The 19,450-nt window shown below is 45.2% G+C and overlaps 1 protein-coding gene across 1 annotated transcript in view; it reads left to right on the forward strand.

The window, feature by feature from the left end:
• FOXO3 (forkhead box O3) overlaps positions 1–19,450 on the forward strand; it is a 113,119-nt gene that overhangs the window by 12,544 nt on the left and 81,125 nt on the right. The gene's annotated exons all lie outside the window — the stretch shown is intronic.

A 19,450-nucleotide genomic window follows, 5' to 3' on the forward strand; every position in this document is an offset into this window, starting at 1 on the left:
CAGGGCGACGTGGAATTCGCTGTAAGTGGCCATTTGGCCTTGCTTCGCTCGGCCGGCTTGCTGCGCTCGCTCGGCCTCCTGGCTCTTTTTTTTTTTTTTAACATCCTCCAAGTCCACAGGGATGTTAAGGAATGAGCCTGGATGATGCGCATGCGCCGTGTACAGCTGATCATGTTCGGAGATTTCCATAGGCTTCATCTGTCAAGCAGGGAACCATATCGATGGGGGAACTAGCTCGACAAGACACCGGAATGTGTTGGGGGCACAGCAGACATGCTAATTGTCTGTGTGCTTGAGGTCTGACACCACTTCCTGCTGTACATGCATCTCAGTCTTGGTGTGAACCGGACGGTTTTGCAACGTTATGCAGTATTATACGTGTTGATTAGGCAGGCCTTGAACACATGACCTGCGACATTCTGCTTCAGGATTTTTGCAGGTATTTGATTAGATACACAGAATAAAGTTTGTGTATCTAACTAGTTGACTGGAGACGTACATTTGTGTGTGTCTTTTTTTATTTTTTTTCCCCTGCTGCAGACATCCTTGTATGAAAACAACAAGTTTAAGTTTTGTTTTTTTTTTTTTTTTTTTTTTTTTTTTTTTTTAGATAGAAGAAAAATGTAATGATGTATCTCACTTTTCAGACAGCAACATAAGTATAGGCGACTCTGAGCTGCTTTTGGGCTGGCCTGGCATGCATCTTGTACTAGAGGCGTTCCATCTGGGCTTAACCTTAGTGTGACATCAACGTGTTGTCCTGTCCATATTTCAAATGGATTGTGCTTGGAAAGAAGGCAAAGACATTGTGTCCTGGTCCAACAGAAAAAGTAAACAATCCTTCACACAGCCTTTTTTTTTTTTTTTCCTGTTCTTCAAATTTGGAAGGACTGATTTTTTTAAAGTAATATTTTTAGTCATCTCTTGGATCTGAAGTCTAACCATTACACTGGTGTTAGTGGCTGACCTGTATTAGTAATGTTCACAGTAATAATGTGATGATGAGCTGCTATTTTTGCCCGCCAATTGCTTTTAATTCTCTTCGGAATGCCTTGGGAGCCCTAATGTGTGGCCAGAGTCAAAGCAATTTGGAGTTGCAGTTTAGTAAAGTGCTTTTATGAATGGTGGACGGGCAAATAAATGAAACATCTGACACCTCCATGTATGGAGCGCTTTTCTTTTCCAATTTTTTTTTTTTTTTTTTAAATTACCGTAAATATCGCAAAAGAAATTGAGAAGCCGACATTGGAACATATGCCAAAAAGTGTTGCTTCAGATGCATGCAGGATTATGGGGTTCTAAAAACTCGCACACAACTGCACCACCCTTCATAGGGTGCTTTTCAGTGCAGCAAGGAATGATACAGCTTTAATAGGTGAAATCATTAACCAGTGCCTGACTGATCCAGCAGCTTGTATTGGCCCATACAACACTGGAATAATGCCACTGAGGGAGGAGGGGGGGGGGCCGCAGTCCAAACGACACATCTCATTCAATGTAAGTATTGTCCCTTGTACTAATTTTGGGGGGAACTAAAGCACCCAAATGGGGAAGCTTTGCTTGTCTGCCTATTCAAGAATCTGTTAGGGTGAGGTTACTGGGATCCCTGGACAGGTAAGTGCCCTAATAGTAAAAGTCAGCAGCTACAGTATTTGTAGGTGCTGACTTAAATTTTTTTGGTTGGGGCTCAATCTCCGCTTTTAAACTTTTTTAGGTATGCTTAACGAGTTTTGTGTCAACACATTGGGCAATACTCCTTGGCCTACATTCACACTAGCCTCCTGCATTTGGTTTATGTAAACCAGGGGTGTCCAAACTTTTTTCAAAGAGGGCCAGATTTGATGAAGTGGACATACACGAGGGCCGACCATTTTGCCTGACATTCTTTGAACCATTAAAATTAGTTCTAAGTGTGTTCGTCCGAGCAACTAATACACTGCCCAACAAGAATTCTCTTGCCTTTGTGGCTGTGTGTGGTGAAGAGATGAGCTCAGGTATGTATCTATGTAAGTTTGTTCTCTTCTGTGGCCCCCAACCAATCCCAGAGCGCCGCTCAGGGCCAAGGATGAGCTTGGGCGTGTTATTTGGCGTATTTATTGGACATATAACACGCACCTTCACTTTAAGAGGAAAGTTTCAGGATTTATTTTTTATTTTAAATGAACAACTGTGAAGCAAAATAAGGGTCAGTGCCCATGAATGCAGCCTCACCAATTGCCATTAGTGCAGCCTGGTCGATGACCATCTGCAGCCTTGGAGGGGGATGGGACGAGCACCGACAGATTACATACAGGAGAATCTCCTGTTTACTCTGCCTTTTTAATACAAAGTCCCGCCTCCTATGATAGACAGAACAGTCGTCCAATGGCAGCCCAGGAGATGGGATTTCCTATTGCAGACGCCGCAGAGTAAACAGATTCTCCTGTATGTAATCTGACGGCACACGTCCTATTCCCTCCGAGGCAGCGCCCATAAATACGGTATATATCTTTTGTGGGCCTGGGGGCTACAAAAGAGAGAGATATTATAGAATATCTCTCCAAATTACCAGGGGGTGCCATAATAAACCAGGACATGGGCCACAATTGTCTTGCAGGCCAGACTTTGGACATGCCTGATGTAAACAAAGGTAAAATTACTTGGGGAGTATAAACAAATGTTATGATTACCAGTTCAAGTTCTCCTGGGTCTACGGCCTCATGTCCACGGGCAGTGTAAAAACTAGCATTTCAGTGCCCAGGAGACATGATTTCAGCTTGTAGTCTGCTGATAGCAGTTTGTTGAAATCCATGCCAGGCTGAAATGGCAATGACTGCATGCAGGGCTGTATAGTTAGAGACTTGGGGGCTTGTATGTGTACACTGCTCAGAACAGCATACAGCTGCTATATATTTTAGCCTGTCACTGTCAATGACAGTCTGCTGTCAGCGGGCAGTAAACTGCACTCGTGCCTCTCTGGCACCTAAATATACCTAGTTTTTAGGCTGTATTTGTCAAACGGGTGGAGGCTTAAAGCGGAAGTAAACCCATCGATTTGAAAGTTCCAAAAAAACAGTAAACATTCCCGTCATGCCGGAAATGCTAGCTGTCACATTTGCTTGTGCTCTCAACCAAACTGTCAAACCATCCAATGGCTGGTTTCATAACTGATCACATGTGCAGCACCATGGCAGTTGCAGATTAAACAGAGGCCAAGATGGCAGCTTCCTTGGCTGAAAACGATAGGAGGGTTTACTTCCACTTTAATGTCCTTTTACAGGCTCCGAAATCTGAACTCCTGTTAACTTATTGCACCTAAACACAGGTAAACTGGAGAATATCAAATCTGGTGCAGCGTCTAACTTCAGCTTGTTCAATTAAGCTTTGACAAAAAAAAAACTGATTAGTTTCTATGCAGAGCTGCACCAGATTTTGCACTCTCTGGTTTTAGTAAATCAGCCCATGCATTAAAGTCTCTAAAGACCCGTATGCCACTATCAGTGTGAATAGGGCTGAAGTGTTTACATTTTTAGCATGGGAGAAGGCAGCAGAGGAAACTATACAGCTGGAACACACTGCTTAAGAATTTCCTAGTCATTAGCCAATTGTCTTTAGGACACTTCATTACTGAGAAATGCCATTCATGGCTGATGGCTCCAGTCACCCTTTTCTCACCGTTTCATGTACTCCACTACTTTCCAATTGTAAAAGCAAAAAACAAAAACCGAGCACAATCCTAAAACAAAATAAATATAATGACAGCTGTCTTAAGGCAAGCCTAAGCCTTGTCCTTTGAGACTTGCTGCTTGAAAACATCTGTCTGGAAGAGGCACAGTTTTGGGATTCATAGTAACTCAACAAGGGGCACGATACATGAGTAACCTAAAGCTGCAACGTGTTTGTGGGAGAAAGATGTCATGGGGCACATGGGGGCAATGTAATGGCAAAAGCAGCTGGATGCTTGGTTGTACTTCACATATGGAGCATGCAAATGGATACAGCGAAATGTTGGTTTAAATTGTGCTTTGCATGATCCAGTCATACTGAAAGTGTGGCTTCATGCTGTGGAAGTATGATTACAAAGCATTTTAACATCAGTTCAGTGTGTCCATTACATGACTTTATATAACATGGAAAAACGGAATTTCCTAGAATATCACACTAGTGATCGACTGATTATCGAGATAGCTGAATAATTGGGGGCCAATTTTCCATTTTTTTTTTATATAATAGACGGTCAAACCTACAGATATTGGTCAGGCCTCCTCCCCCTGTCCCCACGCGGAGCTCGCTGCATCTCTGTCAGCAGTGCGGCGGGCAGCAAGTGGGATGACATCTCTCACTTCCCGCATCGCTGTTCCGCCCCTACAGCAGGGCTGCGAAAAGCTGCTCTTTACAGATCTGCAGCTGCGGGCGAGCAAACAGTTATGTCACCTCTCGCTGCCCGAATGTGCAAGTTTACTCCCTCAGAAGAGGCTGCCAGAAGTAGTGTAAGTAGTGACAAGCTGCATATGGTTGGCAGATGGCAAGTGACATGCATCTGGGTGGCAAGCTGCATCTGGGTGGTGGGTGGCATGTTGCATCTGGGTGGTGGGTGGCAAGTGACATGCTGCATCTGGGTGGGAGATGGCGGTGATGTACAAAATATCGGCACCTGCTATCGGGCAAAACATTGGTATCGGCCCTGACAAATATCGATCGATCCAAGCCCCCCCCCCGCTGCAGTCGGACAATAAAATTCTGCCTAAAGCTTTTATGTAGCATACTGTAATTTGTGCAGAATATGTATCTTTTAAAATGTACATATGATAGCACTGTTTTATATCCTTCTGCTCAAAGGTAAGCCTATGAAACATTAATACACATGAGTGCATATGAGGACAGCAGTAGTGTAGAATACATCTAAGTGCAGCTTCATTATACCTTCTGTGTTCATCATCACTGCAGTTTTAATGATTAATGCAGCCTATAGCACTAGTCTTCGCTGAACTCAGGGCAAGGTCACACCAGTAAAGGCAAGTATTCTCAGATGAGTACTATGCATGTATATTGTGTGTGTGTGTGCGTTTTCATTAATGCACACTTGTAACCGCTTTGCTGCGGCAGTAGTTAAGAGACAGGCAAGGGTCCAGGGAGGGGAACACGGGACAAGGCGATTCATGGCTATTCACTATGAGCCCCTGTTTTCTTTCCAGGAGCACCGGTAGATGTAATAGTTGCACCTACATTAGGTATAGTTGTGTATATTTATCCTCCTAATAAAATAACTGCCGTGTAGGTCTGAAAGAATAAAGGTAAATACATGTGCTATTAAACATGCACTCTAATTTGTGATGATTCAATTTAAAAGTGACGTTTCTAATCGCAAACTGGCATAGTTTATCAAAATTACAGCGGCTGTTAACCACCAATCGGAATGATTCCCACACTGCAAAAGTAAATTCCATGGGTAGTATGATTATACATGGGGTGCCCCCCAACACATACTGCGAGATTTTTATATTTATTTTTTGTAACCTGTGAAGCAAGATACTCGTTTGAAGTCTGCTGTGCCCTCAACTGTGGCATTTCTGGGGCAGTGAGGCTGCATATCCAGTGCTGCAGATGTGCCACCTGGTCCCTGGTAGTCCCCCATGCTGATGTCACTCTGGATCCTACACAGGCAGTGACATGGTCATGCAAGGATGTAAACAGAAGAGCAGAGAAGACTTTAACTGGAGTGTCAATTGACTGTGGCTTTAGATCAGCGAAAAGGGAATTGTCATTAGAAGAAAAAGTAGTATTTGCCAAATAGCGATAATACTTAGTGGATTTCTGTTGCCTAATAGCTGAACAACTAACAATATAGTACATGCACTGCACAGGTGGGGGCGTATGTGCCTACTGCATAGCTACATATTTTACCATGTATAGTCTGATAGGGCAGAGCCACTGCTGTACCTCCTGTCAGTTCACTTGTCCATATGCAAAAAACAACATATAAAAATTAAAGTAGTTGTAAAAGTGTGTGTTTGTTTTTGTTCTTTATCCAAAATAACACGGGTTATAACTACCAGCTCTGTGCAGTACTTTTGTACAGAGCAGCCCAGATTCTCCTCTTCTGGGGTCCCCAGCCAGTGGTTTTGGCTCCTAGTCTTTGAGTGCCCCCAAAGCAAATTGCTTGCTATGGGGGCACTCATGTGGGCTCAGCCAATGGCTGACTGCCGCAGAAGCCAGTGGTTCAGGTTTCTGCCGAGCTTGAGGAGAGAGAAGAGCAGTGCTGCTGTAGACTTGCACAGCACTGGTTTGAGATTGGGCTGGGGAAGCTGTCATTGAAGGGGTTTTTACCTTGATGCAGAGAATGTGTGGGATATATATTATAGGCTGTTACAGATCAAAATTTTTGTGTTTCGATTAATCGTTTTTTTTGTTTTTGTTTTTTTTAATCGATTATTCGCCTAATTTCGATTAATTAGAACACACATACAGATCCAACTACTTTTAGCTGATCTTCCAGGCTGATTCCCAGTGCAGCTACCAACCAATGGAAAAATGGATAGCAGGATACAAAAAACACACAAAGGCAGCGCTCGATGGGAATAGCATTAAAACTTTTATAGTCTTCAAGTAGGTAACAAAATAAATATTGCACTGGAGATAAAGTCGATGTAGCTACATTAACTGTAAAAATTGTGCAAGTAATACCAAATGGTAGCAAAAGCAGTCATAAAAACATGTAGCCAAGTATGATACTGGTATAAACATGTGTACAACGATACCACTGCTGAATCCAGATGAGGAGGGCTTAACATCAGTCCGTCGGCATGTAGATGTCCCGTGAAGGGAACTATCACAACTCCCAGTGGATGGCTATAGAATCCCAGGTTGATAGAGGGAAGTGTAACAGCCCTTGCGTGTGGAAGATAGTAAGGTCCCGCCGGCATGCAGATATGAAGGCACAGCAAAGGAGCCCTTTAGATGGACACGGCAAGCTCCACTGGTGTCCGTGACGTCACCGGATCTTCGATGGAACTCCCTGAAGGCCCGGAAGCTGGCCGAGAGGCGAGTACCAATCCAAAAAAATTTTGATCGATCAAAAAATTTAAGATTAATCGATGAATTAATAGTTAATTTCCACAGCCCTAATATATATATATATATATATATATATATATATATATATATATATTTACCACTTTCCGCCCAGCCTATAGCAAAATGACGGCCGCGCGGTGGTAGCGTTATCCTGACTGGACGTTATATGACATCCAGCAGGATAACGGCGCCGCGCACCCATGGGGCGTTCATCGCAGAGATCGGTGGTGCGGTCTGCCATACTGCTACACTGATCTCTGTAAAGAGCCTCTGACGGAAGCTCTTTACCACGTGATCAGCCATGTCTACTCACGGCTGATCACAATGTAAACAGGAAGAGCCGCTGATTGGCTTTTCCTCACTCGTATCTGACAGTCGCAAGTAGAGGAGAGCCGATCGGCTGCTTTCCTGACAGGGGGGTCTGTACTGATTGTTTATCAACCCAGGACCACCAGAGATGGCCACCCCACTGGACCACCAGGTATGCCACCTAGACCACCAGGGAAATGCCAATCTGCCCAGGCAGCTGCCAATCAGTGCCCATCCACAATGCCTGCCAGTGCCATCTAACAGTGATGCATATCAGTGCCCAGCAGTGCAGCCTTTTAGTGCATATCAGTGCCACCTCATCGGTGCCCATCAGTGAAGGAGAAAACTTACTTATTTACAACATTTTATAATAGAAACAAAAGATTTCTTCCAAATTTTCTGTCTTTTTTTATGCAATAAAAAAGCAGATGTGATCAAATACCACCAAAAGACAGCTCCTATTTGTGGGAACAAAATGATAAAAATTCTGTTTGGGTACAGTGTAGCATGACCACGCAGTTGTCATTTAAACCGCGCTGAAAATGGGCTTGGGCAGGAAGGGGGGCAAGTGCCTGGTATTGAAGTGGTTAGTGTTTTTTTTTTTTCCTTCCCAAAAAATCGCGCTTGAAAGATCACTGCGCAAATGCAGCGTTTCATAAAATATTGCAATGACTGACAGTTTATTCTAGGGTTGTCCCGATACCACTTTTTTAGGACTGAGTACAAGTACCGATACTTTTTTTTTATGTACTCGCCGATACCGAATACCGATACTTTTTTTTAAATGTGTCCCCAAATGCAGCCATGTCCCCCCACATATGCAGCCATGTCCCCCACCATATGCAGCCATGTCCCCCACCATATGCAGCCATGTCCCCAAACATATTGCAGCCATGTCCCCAAACATATTGCAGCCATGTCCCCCACATATGCAGCCATGTCCCCCACATATGCAGCCATGTCCCCAAACATATGCAGCCATGTCCCCAAACATATGCAGCCATGTCCCCAAACATATTGCAACCATGTCCCCCATATACGCAGCCATGTCCCCAAACATATTGCAGCCATGTCCCCCGTACCTAAATGATGCCGCCATCGCGTTAATCACCGCACTGGGAACATTACAGTCAGCTTTCGTTTGAATAGCTGTTTTCCCTGCCGCGCTGTGTATAGAGACACCCCCCCTTGCTCGCGATTGGACAGATCCGTCCAATCCCGAGCATGGGGGAGTGTCTATGCGAGGCGGGGAAAACGGCTATTCAAACGAAAGCTGACTCTAATGTTCCCCGCGCGGTGATTAACGCGGCGGCGGCTTTGCGATATACGACGGCGGGGGGGCAAGTATTCTATTTAGGCATCGGGGGTATTTACTCCCGCAAATACTCGGTATCGGGACAACCCTACTTTATTCTTTAGGGTGTCTGCTAAATATATAAATGTGTGTGTGTGTGTGTGTGTATATGTATGTTTGGGGGTCCCTCGTAATTTTTCGAGCAAAAAATACTTATTTTTTCTTGTAAACAACAAATGTCAGAGAAAGGCCTGGCCTTTAAGTGGTCTAACATTGCAAAGGCCTATGTGCTATAGCTTGCTTTTGTTAGCAGCAGAACTAAAACTTTCTACCACCATTTGGTAAAATGATAATGATATCTTTTACATGATGCTGTGAAGAGAGGAACTTCAGGTAGTGCGATATTGCACATTTTCACGTTTGTAATTCACACCGTGTATGGTTATTGATTTGGTTCCGTCACCAGACGATCCCTATGAGAACTGAGTCACACATACACGACATATGAGTGTATCTTGGCAACTGCTTGTGGATGCAGCTCCTGAGGTTCTCTGTAGGCTGTGTGCTGCCAGGCTTTAGGAATGGAGGGCACCATTGCTCATCTCCACTTGGAATCGTAGATGTAAATACTGCATGTCACGCTGTGAGTACTCCACAAATGAGCTACAATTTGCCAGGGATCCTCAAACTACGGCCCTCCAGCTGTTGCGGAACTACACATCCCATGAGGCATTGTAAAGCTCTGACATTCACAGACATGACTAGGCATGATGGGAATTGTAGTTCCTGAACAACTGGAGGGCCGTAGTTTAAAGACCCTTACTTTAGACCAATGTATTGAATACTATTCTAGTTTGTATAATTCAGAGCCTGGCTGCAACATGTCTATTCTCTGCGTGGCATGATGGCAGCACTCTGAGCTGAACACACCGGAGCAGTATTTGTGTGCAATAGTTCTGCACCAGTGAATTGTTTATATGCTAAATAGTTCATAATGTATATCGGTGGTGTCAAACTCAATTTCATCATGGGCCGCATCCAGCATTATGTTTCCCCTTTAACCACTTAAGACCCGGACCATTATGCAGGTTAAGGACCTTGCCCCTTTTTGCCATTCGGCACTGCGTCGCTTTAACTGACAATTGCGCGGTCGTGCGACGTGGCTCCCAAACAAAATTGGCGTCCTTTTTTTTTTTTTACAAAGAGAGCTTTCTTTTGGTGGTATTTGATCACCTCTGCGGTTTTTATTTTTTGCGCTATAAACAAAAATGGAGCGACAATTTTGAAAAAAATGCAATATACTTTTTGCTATAATAAATATCCCCCCAAAAATATATATTAAAAAAAAAAAAAAAATTTCCCTCGGTTTAGGCCGATGCGTATTCTACATGTTTTTGGTAAAAATCGCAATAAGTGTTTTTCAGTTGGTTTGCGAAAAATTTATAGCGTTTACAATATAGGGGATCGTTTTATTGCATTTGTATTAATAATTTTTTTTTTTTTCTTTTTGTGACTGCGACATTATGGCAGACACATCGGACAATTTTGGGACCATTGTCATTTTCACAGCAAAAACATGCTATAAAATGCATTGTTTACTGTGATGACAATTGCAGTTTAGGAGTTAACCCCTACAGTGCCCCCTAGTGGCTAAGTGTGACCTCGTATGTGTTTCTAACTGTAGGGGGGCGGGGCTGGACATGTGACGTCATTGATCGTCTTTCCCTATATTAGGGAACAGATGGATCAATGACACCGCCACAGTGAAGAACAGGGAAGGTGTGTTTACACACACCTCTCCCCGTTCTTCAGCTCCGGTGACCTATCGCGGGACACCGGCGGCGATCAGGTCCCGCGGTCACGGAGCTTAGGACCCCACGGCTGGGCTTAAAGAGACACGTACAGGTACAAAAAGGTTAAAAAGGGCCGGTTGTATCTGTAAGATTAAATGTCCAGCACACCCCCTCTCCTTATATTAGATGTCAAGAGCCACCCCACCATCAGAAGTTGAGTCCCCCACTCTTTCTTATGCTACTGCTGGGAAGAAGCTGGATGCATTGCTTTAAAGCAAAAAGTAAGGGTCTGGAGGAGGATCGGAGGAGGGCTGCAGGAGAGGTTCGAGGGCCACATGAAATGGCCTGGAGGGCTGGATTCGGCCCGCAGGCCTTGTGTTTGACACCTATGATGTATTAGAGCAGAGGGGACTGTCTGACCTGCATGGCACCAGGGTGGATTTGATTTTAAATTGCTAGTAAAAAGGCTTGGTTTAAATCCAATTGCAGCGGCTCCTCTGACCTGCTGTTGACTCAATGACCATCCCGTTCATTTTAATGGGATGGCTGGTGATGCGGCAGTGACACCACAAGGTGAGTGAATACCATAGTGGATCTGAAATGACAGGTGCTCTTTAAATGCAAGGACCCTCATTCTTGTTGGTAGTTAGAAGGCCAGATCCACAAAGAAGTTACGCTGGCGCATCCATTGATACGCCGCGTAACTGCTAGGTTGCTCCGGCGTATTTTTGTTTTGTATCCACAAAACAAGATACGCCTGAAACTGGGCTAGATCCGACTGGCGTACGTCTTAGTACGCCGTCGGATCTAAGGTGCATATTTACGCTGGCCGCTAGGTGGCGCTTATGTCGATTTCCGTGTCGAGTATGCAAATTAGCTAGATACGCGAATCCACAAACGTACGTCCGGCCAGCGCATTTTTTTACGTCGTTTACGTAAGGCTTTTTTCGGCGTAACGTTACCCCTGCTATATGAGGCGCAGCCAATGTTAAGTATGGATGTCGTTCCCGCGTCGAATTTTGAAAATTTTACGTCGTTTGCGAATAGGGCTTTGCGTAGAATTACGTTCACGTCGAAAGCATTGGCTTGTTGTGGGTTAATTTGAAGCATGCGCACTGGGATACCCCCACGGACGGCGCAGTAATGAATATTACTAAAAATGTGTATAGAGCAGGGGAGTGTAAAAAATGAATTGCCCTGGGTATCAAATTTGCTACAGATGCCAAATAACGTTTATCAGGGCGTTTCCTGAAATCTGCACTTCTTTTTTTCTTTTTTCTCCAGGGGTTCCTCTGGGGTAAAAAGGTTGAGAGGCCGGCCTAGGGAGACAGCTGATATGTGTTCACAAGACTACTACGTGTACATGTGGCAGGCTACATCTCTGACCATTTAGCTTAAGGTTAAGTAAGTTTACCACTGATATATATTTCCAGATTTTGAGCAAAACTGATCTATTCTGGGAACTTGCTATTAAAAGCACATTTCTGTTTCTATGTTGTGTGTGTGTGTTTGTTTTTTTTTTTTTTTCTTTTAATGTTAACTTTGACAGATTGGCCAGGAAAGACTTGTACTCATCGTTCTGACATCCCCGTCATGGAAGATTTCCTCAATCATTAAGCCAGCGCTACATCTTTATAGAAATATCTAGCTCTTGTAACACTGTGGGAGGAGGGAGAAGAAGTGCCAGATGTAGACACATCTGTTTGTAATCTCTTCAGTGTTTAGGAACTTCAGTTCTAAAAAAGATACTTAATAGAAAACGTAGCCCCCCCTCCTCTATGTGCTCCCTAGCCTCCATTTTGTAAACCAATAGGGGATTTGGTTCCTATATCAGTAGTAGGGCTACAGGAACTGATATCTTATGGTAACTTTTACTGTTTTGTTCCTTACCACTGTAACCTTAAAGGGGTGTTCTAGCCTTTTTTTAAGTTTATTAAAAGTCAGCAGCTACAAAAAGTGTAGCTGCTGGCTTTTAATAAACAGACACTTACCTGCTCCACGGCTCCAGCGACGCGCCGGCCGAGGGCTCCGCTCCTCGGCCCCCCTCACCGGCCGGCGTCTTCATTCCTAGTGTGGGCACCCGGCAGTGACGGCTTTCGGCTTCACGGCCGGGCACCCACTGCGCATGCGCGAGCGGCACTGCGCATGCGCGCACGGCGCCGTCTGATTGGACAGGCACTCGCCTACAGGGAGGGGCTGCAATAAGGCGATTAAGCTAATCGCCTTACCAGCCCCTCGGCGGAAGAAGGAAGTGGGACAGGAAGTCCCCTTCTCCTGAAGCCCCCACTCCCCCCCCCCCCCCCCCAAAAAAAAATGACATGCTAAATGTGGCATGAAAGGGGGCGAGGAGTGGGTTAAGCGGAAGTTCCATTTTTAGGTGGAACTCCGCTTTAAAAGGATAAATGCTTTGCTTGCAAATCTGCAGAATTTCAATTGAGTTTGGATAATGATGAAGATCCTTAAAGAGGAGTTCCAGTCCCCCAAATACCGTATATACTTGGGTATAAGCCGACCCGAATATAAGCCGAGGCACCTAATTTTACCACAAAAAACTGGGAAAATGTATTGACTCGAGTATAAGCCTAGAGTGTCCATCTGCATGCCTCACTGTGCCCATGCCTTAGGCTGCGTACACACGATCGGTTAACCGATGAACCTGACGTACACACGATCGGTTAACCGATGAACCTGACCGATTGCCATCGGTTAACCGATGAACCTGACTGATGGTCCGTCGCGCCTACATACCATTGGTTAGAAACGATCGTGTCAGAACGCGGTGACGTAAAACACGACGTGCTGAAAAAAACAAAGTTCAATGCTTCCAAGCATGCGTCGACTTGATTCTGAGTATGCGCATATTTTTAACCGATTTTGACCTATCGGTTAGGCGTCCATCGGTTCAATTTTAAAGCAAGTTCTGATTTTTATTGACCGAAGGTTAAAGAACCTATGGGGCCTACACACGATTGGTTTGGACTGATGAAAACGGTCATTCAGACCGTTCTCCTCTGGCGATCCTATCGTGTGTACGCGGCCTTACTGTGTCCATGACTAGACTGACATTTAACGTGGGAGTCTATGGAAGGGGTGCCCGGCTTTGAAAAATCTGTGCTCTTCAGCCGTTGGTCCCCCAGACAACAAACTTTGCACACTTGTAGAGGAGAAATGGGCTAGATGTGTTTCAAGTTCCGGGGTCCAGGGGACCTATGACTGGCCGGTACCGGGTCCCCAAAGTCACCGGAGAGATTGCTGTTAAACATGGAAGTCTATGGAAGGGGTGTCCGGCTTTGAAAAATCTACCCCCCCTGGCCGTAGTTTGGACAACAAACTTTACACACTTGTAGAGGAAGAGTGGGGCTACATGTGTGCCAAGTTTGGGGTCCAGGACCTACGGGCCAGCCGGTACCGGGTCCCCAAATTCCGGGAGATCAGGCGCAAAAATGTCCGCTTGCATAATTTCCGTTCTGGATATAATGCAAGATTTCATCACTGGGAGATTCACATGGACTCCTGGGATACACGACGCCGCTATCCCAGGAGTCCTTGCGAATCGCCTAGTGACGACATCACCTAGGTGGCCGTAGCCAGAAGTGCTGCTGAAAATGCATGGGAAAAAGGATATTTGCTTAAAATAATAAAGTGTGTGTAATATATAATTTTTGTAGAAGTGGATATTGTGGATTCCTCATTTTTTATGGTGGTGTGAAAATTAGAACCTCTTCTTCGTTGTGAACCTGCGTTTTCTAAAATTGTACATTAAAGCAGTATTAAAATCTGTAAGGGCTCTTTCACACGGGACGGATCGGTGATGATCGGCCCCGTGAACCTCCGCTTTCTCAGCGGGGATTGCTCCGCTAAGCCGGCAGATGACAGGGCGGTCCCCGCACACTGTTCAGGGACCGCCCTGTCTTTTCTCCGTTCTCCTCTATGGGGGGGATCAGATGAACACGGACCGCCTGTCCGTGTTCACCCGATCCACAGACGGATGGAAAAATAGGGGTTTCCTCCGACTGCAGAACCGGAGGATTGTGGAACCGGGTAAGATCGGGTGTCAGCGGATGTTCACCCGTTGACACATGCAATCTCATAGGGACCAATGAATGTATGTCCCTTTTTCATCCGTACACGGATGGATGAAAAATCGGACATACGGTCCGCCCGTGTAAACAAGCCCTTAGGTTATTTTTAAACCTCATACACACGATAGGACTTCAAACAAACTTTTCCGTGGCTTTTTGTTTAAAAGGCGTTGGACGTGAACTTGGTATGCATTCACACGGCAGGACTTTTTCGGCAAACTTTCCCAAAATAACGTGTTTTTTCTGCTCTTTACCGCCACCCTTTGGTCAACTTCTGCTATTGTTGGTTGATTTTAACATTGGTTCTGAGCATGCGTGTTTGTACTTTGGACTAACGTCCGATGGACTTCTGTACACACGATAGGATTTTGCACTGTAGAAATTTTGTTGCCGAAAAGTTTGTCAGTTTGCAGAGCGAACATTTTGTCCGATGAAAACTGAAAAAGTTTGTCTGATGGAGCGTACGCACAGTCGGATTTTTTTAGAAAGCCTGCTAACTTTGAAGTTCGTTGTCAAAAAGTCCGACCACGTGTATGGACCTTTTACACAGGTCACGCTGACCTGCAGCAAGGCGATCTCCCATTCTGAGCCCCGGTATAGCTGCCTCATGGCTTAAAAATCCACAGAGCTTAATCTCCTAAATGTACCCCGTCAGGAGGGCGCCGTCCAATCAGAACCCGTGTTGCCCGTCCTCTCAGCAGGGAAGAGTGAAAGCTGTGGGGATTTCTAAGGTGAACTTACACTTTAAACCTAAAAACAAGCCTTTATTATACTGTAGCTTACCAATTCTTGGATATGATGGCTCTCATCCTTTCTAAACTACTGCCATAGTGCTGATCTATAAGGATATAGATGCCTCCTGCATGTATCCTTACCTGACAAATGTCTCCCCTCTGTCTGTTATAAGAACTGAAAAACTGCAGATTCTCTGGGTGGGTCTGTTGTCTGGAGCTTGGTGGGTGGAGTCGTAATGTCAGTAGACTCCCCGCCCTCCTCTATACTCCCCTTGTCAACATGCACTAAACACAACACTAAATTCTGCTATGATCACTAACATCCAGTCAAAATCCAGAAAAGTAACCGCATGACTTCAGAAATGGAGTGGGGGTGGGAATTAAAAAATAATGCTTGTCTCAAGCTAGTGCATAAGATATGTAAATAACCTGTCACTCACAGCAAGGGGGAGGATTTGACAAAAGTTTTTTCTGTTTGTCAAGATTTATCTCACTGAACAATAAAAGAGGATTGCTCAGAGCTGGATTAACTTTGTGGCAAGACTGGGCACAGATGATAGGAAATCCTATATTCTACATTGTGACAGCAATTTTTTTAAAAAAAATCGGGTTTACATTCACTTTAACACATAGGGGTTTCTAATACTGATATTGGGCAAATGATCTGCACTCACTGGCCACTTTATTAGCTACACCTTGCTAGTACCGGGTTGGACACCCTTTTTGCATTCAGAACTGCCTTCACTCTTTGGCATAAATTCAACAAGGTCAGAGATTTTGGTCCATATTGACATGATGGCATCTCGCAGTTGCTGCAGATTTATCGGCTGCACATTCATGATTCGAATTATCCATTCCAACCAATCCCAAAGGTGCTCTATTGGATTGAGATATGGTGACTGTTAACCATTGGCCCAGGGTTTGACAAATTTACTTGGAATCTAGGAGCCGGCTAAAAAAGTTAGGAGCCAGAAAGCACTCCCCGTCCCGCCAAGCTTGCGCACAGATGCAAACGCATATGTGAGTTGCACCTGCATATGTAAACGCTATTCAAACCACACATGTGAGGTATCGCCGCGATTGGTAGAGCAAGGGCAATAATTCTAGCCCTGGACCTCCTCTGTAACTCAAAACATGCAACCTTTAGAATTTTTTAAACGTCGTCTATGGAGATTTTAAAGGGTAAAAGTTTGTCGCCATTCCACGAGTGGATGCAATTTTGAAGCGTGACATGTTGGGCATCAATTTACTCGGCGTAACATTATCTTTCACAATATAAGAAAAAATTGGGCTAACTTTACTGTTGTCTTATTTTTTTTTTTTAATTAAGAAAAGTGTATTTCTTTCCCCAAAAAGTGTGATTGTAAGACCGCTGCGCAAATACAGTGTGACAAAGTATTGCAACGACCACCATTTTATTCTCTAGGGTGTTAGAATAAAAAATATATATAATGTTTGGGGGTTCTAATTGGAGGGAAGGAGATGGCACATTGGAACTGCTGTATTACTTGTAATGCCAACGGCCACCACAAGGTGGCGCCACACCACAGAAGGAAGCTTAGGCCTGCAGAAGGCCGCAAAGCCGCCGCCTCAATTACCGGCGGGCGCGGGCCTGCCGAGATTGCGCGGAGGAGGGCGCACAGAGACACAGGATCTTGTGTCTCCGTGCGCCCCCACTTCCCCCGCCGGTGTAGTGTCACAGTTTGCTGCCTATCCTAGAATGCTCCGGAAGTCACGTGGCGGCCAACTGCGCATGCGCGATGCGTTCCAAACGCAAATGCGATGCGTTCCAATGGATTCACGACAGTACACTCCATCGAACCCGGCATTCAGGGCGACATGGATTTAAAGGAAAGTGGCCAGTCGGCCTCACGTCCGCGCTTCGCTCGGACGGCTCTCTCCGCTCGCTCGGCCTCCTCGCTCTTTTTTTAACATCCTCCAATCCACGGGGATGTTAAGGAAAGAGCCTTTCACTGGTGTGTACTGTCGTGAATCCATTGGAACGCATCGCATTTGCGTTTGGAATGCATCGCGCATGCGCAGTTGGCCGCCACGTGACTTCCGGAGCATTCTAGGATAGGCAGCAAACTGTGACAATACACTGGCAGATAATTGAGGCTGCGGCTTTGCGGCCTTCTGCAGGCCTAAGCTTCCTTCTGTGAAGGCCGCAAAGCCGTGGCCGAAATTACCGGCGGGCGCCAGGTCACAATTTCTTGTCGCAATTCTGCAGGCCTAAGCTTCCTTCTGTGAAGGCTGCAAAGCAGCGGCCAAAATTACCAGCAGGCACCAAGTCACATTTTCTTGTCGCAATGCGACCAGGCGCCCAGATTTTGTTGAGCCCTGCATTAGCCTGTTCAAGAAACCAGTTGGATGATTTGAGCTTTGTGACATGGTGCATTATCCTGCTGGAAAGAAGATAGGTACACTGTAGTCATAAAGGGATGGACACAAATTCTCAGGTAGGCTGTGGTGTTTAACTGATGCTCATTTGGTACTAGGGGGCCCCAAAGTGCCAAGATAATGTCCCCCCACACCATTACACCATCACCAGCCTGAACCATTGATGCAAGGCAGTACCCTATCATCTGACTATTGCAAATTGAAATTGAGACTCCTCAGACCAGGCAACGTTTTTAACAATCTTCTATTGTCAAATTTTGGGGAGCCTGTGCAAATTGTAGCCTCCATTTCTTGGCTGGCAGGAGTGGCACCCGGTGTTGTCTTCTGCTGTCCGTAGCCCATCTGCTTCAAGGTTCAATGTGTTGTGCGTTCAAAGATTGTATTCTGCATAATTTGTTTGTAATCTCGAACCAGTCTGCCCATTCTCCTCTGACATCAATAAGGCATTTTGGTCCACACAACTGCCGCTCACTGGATATTTTTTAATTTTTTGGACCATTCTCTGTAAACCCTAGAGATGGTTGTGTCCGGTTTATTACTGTCTGTGCCCCTCATGAGAAGATTCACTTTCTTTATTTGACCTGGAGAGAGATGTCACTGGGGTAACGTTTATTACCAAGCAGAAATAGAAGGGAAAGCGTCCAATGTGATTGTGAAATCTGGTGACGAGTGCAGGAGGTGCTTTCCCTTTATTCACAAGTGAAAGGAAATCTTCCCCAATGAGATACAACAGGAACAAAAAAAACCCTTCCCTATCCAAAACGAAAAGAGTTTTGGCTCTACTATAATATGCCTAAATACGCTCGGAGCTCAAATATTTCCTTTTTAAATGACAGATCCTGTAGGTTCAGCAAAGTCAAATGTCCTAGTCCTAGTTTCGTTAGGAGCAGCCATGCCCATTTTAAAAAAGGCAAATGATTCGCCAGCTGATTTACTACTTATGTCAAATCCTATGGAAAATACGGATTAGTTATTTTTTTTCCCTCTAGGCTGTGGTGGTTAACTCCAGGTTATTGTACAAGGATGTCCTCTGACCTTATTTGATGTAAATTGCTTTCCGATGTATCAAAACGTTTCAGAATATGATCCCTGACGGCAACTGGCACAGCACACTTGGACCCATGGTTTGTTTAGTGTGCCACTCAGGCTCGATCACTATGGGGAGTAGTGTGGGTGATGCTGCAAAGGAATGGAGCTCGTCGCAGCTCCTGTAGTCACTAGAAGAAGAGGAAAGATCCCTGGTGCCCCACAACCATGGTAGTATGAGAGAGACAACCTTAGCCTGGGCTCCCCCCGGGCCATGCCTCAAACGTGCTTCTTCCCCCCCCCCCCCCCCCCCCCGGGTTTTAGTCATGGGGATTTCCCAATTGGTATGCATGTGATTTGAACAGGAATGCGGTGCAATTCCTTTTCAAATCGAATGTGCTATGTCAGCCAATGTGAGGTGACTTGAGGGGGAAGCATTATAAGCTGGTAGTGGGGTGTTCAGTGATTGAGGGTGGAGAGGGGTGTAGTGATGCTGTATAGATAATTAAAGTTGACCATATTGCCTGACAACCCCCAGCCTGGACACTCGCATGATGCCAGGTGGAGCGGACACTGAGCTTCACTCATCTGAGCCAACTCTCGCCTGGACTTATTTCACTGCTGAGGGGGAGTCACAGGATGGGAATGGCAGGGACGTGCACTTCCCAGCTTTCCAATCTCTAGAGGAGAATTCTTGTCTCAGCACAAGCCTGCTCCTCTAGACGGCAGCCACCATCTTTAAAAAGCTAGAATAGCACA

Source organism: Rana temporaria, chromosome 4 (genome assembly GCF_905171775.1).
Source record: "Rana temporaria chromosome 4, aRanTem1.1, whole genome shotgun sequence".
Lineage (NCBI taxonomy): Eukaryota > Metazoa > Chordata > Amphibia > Anura > Ranidae > Rana > Rana temporaria.